We start from the raw sequence: 5,263 nt of genomic DNA on the forward strand, positions 1-5,263 counted from the left end.
CAGCAAACGGAATGTTGATTTGAAGCTTCTTGAAAATCTCCAAGAATCTGGAGAATTGGCCATCCTTTTCACTTTTCATCAAACGTTGAGGATATGGTGCTTTGGGTGTATAAGGCTTCAGGACCTCTTTTTCTTTTTCTTTTGTTGCAGACGGTGTAAAAGATTGTCCCTGTTCCTTGTCTCTCACATTTTCCTTTGCTTCATCCTCTGTGGTTTCCTTTGAAATCTCCTTTAGCTTCTTTCCACTTCTGAGGGTTATGGCCTTACATTCTTCCCTTGCAATAGCCTTGGCAGCATGAGAAACGCTTGGCCCAGGGGTTTGCTTAGACAAATACCCAATTTGATTTTCTAGCTTCTGGATGGCAGCTCCTTGGTTTTGCAAGTTAGAATTTACTTCTTCCTTAAAGGCCTTCAATTCGGTTATGTCTTGACCCAAGGTTGCAAGCATTCCTTTTATCCTGTTTAATTGATCTTGAAATTGTTGGTTCGGATTAGGTTGGGCAGGTTGATTATTTTGGCCATGATATGGTGGTTGGGAGTAAGTGTTTTGTGTGGCTTGGTATGATCTTTGGTTGGAGCTTTGGTATGTGGAATTGTTATGTTGGTTGGGGTTGTAAGGTTTGTGGTTTTGTGGTTGGGTTTGCTGGTTTCCCCACCCAAAGTTTGGGTGGTTTTTCCAGCATGGGTTGTAAGTGTTGGAATGTAGATCATATGGTTGCCTTTGTTGATTTCCCACATAGTTGGCCTCTTCCCAATCACCTCCTTCAGTGCTTACTTCCTCTTGATCTTGTGTGTGTATTGCAGCCACTTGATTTGTTTTTAAGTTCTTGGTGAGCTCTGCTAGTTGCTTGGCAAACACCTTGTTTTGGGCTAAAATTGTATCAACATGGTTAAGCTCCATGACTCCCTTAGTGTTGTGTCTCTCTGAAGCATAGTAGTACTCATTCTCAGCCACTGTCTCAATCACTTCAATGGCTTCTTCTACGGTCTTTTTCCTGTTCAATGAACCTCCTGATGAATGGTCTACAGCCTTCCTTGATTCATAAGAAAGTCCATCATAGAAAATATGCAATTGCACCCAGTCATGGAACATGTCTGGTGGGCATTTCCTTGTCAAATCCTTGAATCTCTCCCATGCCTCGTAGAGAGTTTCACCCTCTTGTTGTCTAAAAGTCTGAACCTCAAATCGAAGCCTATTGACCTTTTGTGGGGGGTAGAAACGTGCCAGAAACTTGCTTTCCACCTCATCCCAGGTTATTAGGCTCCCCTTTGGAAATGATTCCAGCCACTTAGCTGCCTTGTCCCTAAGTGAAAATGGGAACAAGAGCAGTTTGTAGGCATCTTCCTGAACTCCATTGGACTTCACAGTATCGTAAATTCTCAGGAATTTTGTGAGATGTTGGTTTGGATCTTCATTAACACTACCACCAAATGAACAATGATCCTCCACCAGTGATATTAGCTGTGGTTTGAGTTCAAAATTGTTGGCCTGAATGGGTGGTTTCTGAATGCTGCTACCACAATTCCCAGAGGTTGGGTTTATGTATGAACCAAGAACCCTCCTCTCGGGAATGGCATTGTTTCCATCAGCTCTCTCATGGTTGTGAACTTCTCTATCCATGTTGAGATCTAGAGCTTCCTCAAAATTGTCCTCAGATTCTCCTTCAGATTCTTCTTCTCCCAGTACTCTCTTCTTTCTTGCTTCCTTTCTAAGTTTATGAAGGGTCCTCTCTGGTTCGGTATATGGAGGAGTTGATGTCTCTCCTCTCCTACCTGTCATACAAGAACACAGCACAGGCAACAAACAAGTGAAATACTCTTGGTTAATGGAAGAGTATGGTTAGAACAGTTGAGGAATTAATTCAAATAGTTAGTGGGTCAGTGAGTTAGTTGCTTGAATTTAAAGGCATAAAGAAAGAAAGCAAGTAACAGAGTGCAGAAATTAAAATTCAACAAGTAACTTGAACTGAATTAACAAAACAAGAAAAATGCTCAATCTAGTTAACTTCCAATTTGAGAATTGTCAATCGAAAACCAATCCCCGGCAACGGCGCCATAAACTTGATAGCTGCAATTTTAGGAAATTGCACAATCGGCAAAAATTCCTTCCGGCAAGTGCACCGGTTATCGTCAAGTAAAAACTCACAATAGAGTGAGGTCGAATCCCACAAGGATTGGTTGAGTGAGCAATTCGGATTAGAAGTGTGTTCTAGTTAAGCGGAATCAAGATTTAGATGAGAATTGCGGAATCTTAAATTGCATGAATTAAAGAGCGAGAAGTTAAAGTGCTGAAATTAAAAAGGGATCGGGGTGATTGCATGAATTTAATTACAGAATGTAAAGAGAAAGTGGTAGATCAGAAATGGGGAATTCATTGGGTTTCAGGAGATATTGAGATCTCCGAATCAAAACATTTTTATCCTTTCCTCAACCAATGCATTCATTGAATTTTGCTTGGCAATCTTATATGATTGGATCCCAATCCCTTGGCTCACCAATTCTCTCTAAAAACAAACAAATTCCCAATCCCTTGGTTTAAATGTTCATAAGAAGAGATGATGCTCGATCACTGATTATACCACACAGTTTCATGAACTACAATTTGGTAGGATTACATGTCACAATATCCATCCAAACCCCAATCCAATTCACTGTGAGAAAGCTTCTCTAGCATGAATCCTCCATTCCTTTCCCAAGGTTCCGAAGGATTCCAATTATGGATAGTTTCTTTCCCAAGACAACTAACCAATGGAATTAGATCGAGAAGCCTTCTAACAAAATTCAAGAGAAAAGATTGAAGAAGAAGATAAAAACTATTATTGATTCATTGAATTACAATAGAGCTCCCTAACCCAATGAAAGGGGTTTAGTGAGTCATAGCTCTGAATTCAATTACAAAAAGTATGAAAACTCCAAAAATGATCCAGAAGTAAAAGTCCTTTCTAACTTAAATTCTATCCTATTTATACACTTTCTAAATTGAGCTTCTGTTGTGTTTCTTGGACTTTGAGGCCTTTCCTTGATTTCCTTTTGCTTTGGGTTTATGATCCATAATCCTGATGAGGCTGCTGATCCAATTCTGTAACATTCATTGAGCAAACTTAGTGATAAACAAGTAATGACACACGACTCAACAAATTAAAATTCCAGACTCATCAATTCTTCAGGCCCAATCCCATAAACCATGATATTCAATTGGGTTTCATACCAGATTATGTTTAAGTCAATGTTTGTGCTCAAATCCTAACTTAAACTGCAATATCTTTGGCCCAGAAACCCTTTCAAAAAGTGGCATTTAAGTTGCAGTTTAAGCTTCAGTTTAAGGTTAAACTGAAGCTTAAACGTGGAAATGGAAGAAAGCAAACACGGAGTGTGAAATGTCGAACGCGTTTAAGCTTCAGTTTAAGGTTAAACTGAAGCTTAAACGTGGAAATGAAGAAAGCAACCCTGGAGGAGAAATTGGGTCGAACACGTTTAAGCTCCAGTTTAAGGTTAAACTGGAGCTTAAACGTGGAAATGCTTCCTGGAGGGTGAAATGTCGAACACGTTTAAGCTCCAGTTTAAGCTTAAACTGGAGCTTAAACGTGGAAATGAAAAAAACAACCCTGGAGTGTAGATTTTGGTCGAACACGTTTAAGCTCCAGTTTAAGGTTAAACTGGAGCTTAAACGTGGAAATGGCTCCCTGGTGCATTTCTCATTTCTGGCGTTTAACTTCCAGTTTAAGGTTAAACTGGAGGTTAAACGCCACTTTCAGCTTTTCCTCAGCTTTCATGATTTTGGCGTTTAAGCTACAGTTTAAGCTTAAACTGGAGCTTAAACTGGAGCTTAAACTGGAGCTTAAACTCCACATGTGATATTCAAGCTTCCTTTATTGATTTTGTTGCTTCCTTGCCTAGCCTCTTCTTCCCTGAAATCATCCAAACAACTGCATCAAAGTCTTGCAAAATTTCATGAGAAATCTTCCATTCATAGCATTCAAGTAATATAACTAAAAACTCATGGAATTTGCATCAAAATCATACTGTTTGGATGGTTCATTGCTTTGTTATTCATTTAACCATTCTTGGTTACTTTAAGCTCAAGAAAATGCATAAAACAACTAAAACTAACAGAAAAATGCTAGTGAAACTAGCCTAAGATGCCTTGGCATCAGCATATTGAGCTCTTTCTGATCAAAGATGTATTTGAGACTCTTGTGATAAAAAATGACTATAAACCGAACTCTGTACAAGTAGTGCCCCAAAGCAAACAATATAGCTGCCAATTCCAAGTCATAAGTTGGGTAATTTATTTCATGAGGTCTTAGATGGTGCGATGCGTAAGCCACCTGATGAGCTGATAATTTATACTCTTTTTGGCATTATTTTTAGGTAGTTTTTAGTAGGTTCTAGTTACTTTTTAGTATTTTTTTGTTAGTTTTTATGCAAAAATTACATTTCTAGTCTTTACTATTAGTTTGTGTGTTTTTTTTTTGTGATTTCAGATATTTTCTGGCTGAAATTAAGGGACCTGAGCAAAAATCTGATTCAGAGGCTGAGAAAGGAATGCAGATGTTGTTGGATTCTTACCCTCCTGCACTCAAAATAGATTTTCTGGAGCTACAGAAGACCAATTGGCATGATCTCAATTGCGTTGGAAGGTAGACATCCTAGGCTTTCCAGCAATAGATAATAGTCTATACTTTGCCTTGGATTTGATGGCCCAAACTGGCGTCTAAACGTTTACCAGAGACCCTTTTTTGGCGTAAAATGCCAGAACTAGCACCACAACTGGAGTTAAACGCCCAAACTGGCTTCCAGCTGGTGTTTAACTCTAAGGATGGCCTATGCACTTGAAAGCTTCAAACCTCAGCCCAAACACAGACCAAGTGGGCCCCGAAAGTGGATTTCTGCACTATCTACTCATTTTCTATAAACCTAGGTTAATAGTCTAGTATAAATAGCACTTTTGACTATTGTATCGAGGGTCTTTTTGGAATAGCTTTTTGATCATTTGAGATCATTTTGCACGTTTGGGAGGCTGGCCATTCGGCCATGCCTAGACCTTCTTCTCTTATGTATTTTCTACGGTGGAGTTTCTGCACCTCATAGATTAAGGTAAGGAGCTCTGCTGTTCTTCATTAACTAATGCAAGTATTATTGTTTTGCTTTCAATTCATGCCTACGTCTTCTCCAAGATATACTCTCGTACCTAATTTAGTTAAGTTAGAATGAAGGGGGTGACCCATGACAATCACCCACTATCTTCATTACTCACTTAGCC

At 39.2% G+C, this 5,263-nt stretch overlaps 1 non-coding gene across 1 annotated transcript; it reads left to right on the forward strand.

Annotated features, from left to right (window-relative positions):
- The first annotated feature begins 1,091 nt into the window (after positions 1-1,091).
- LOC112799552 (small nucleolar RNA R71) lies at positions 1,092-1,195 on the forward strand. Its single transcript, XR_003201126.1, has one exon. It is a non-coding gene; the product is annotated as a small nucleolar RNA R71 (small nucleolar RNA).
- The last annotated feature ends 4,068 nt before the right edge of the window (positions 1,196-5,263 follow it).

Source organism: Arachis hypogaea, chromosome 4 (assembly GCF_003086295.3).
Source record: "Arachis hypogaea cultivar Tifrunner chromosome 4, arahy.Tifrunner.gnm2.J5K5, whole genome shotgun sequence".
Classification (NCBI taxonomy): domain Eukaryota; kingdom Viridiplantae; phylum Streptophyta; class Magnoliopsida; order Fabales; family Fabaceae; genus Arachis; species Arachis hypogaea.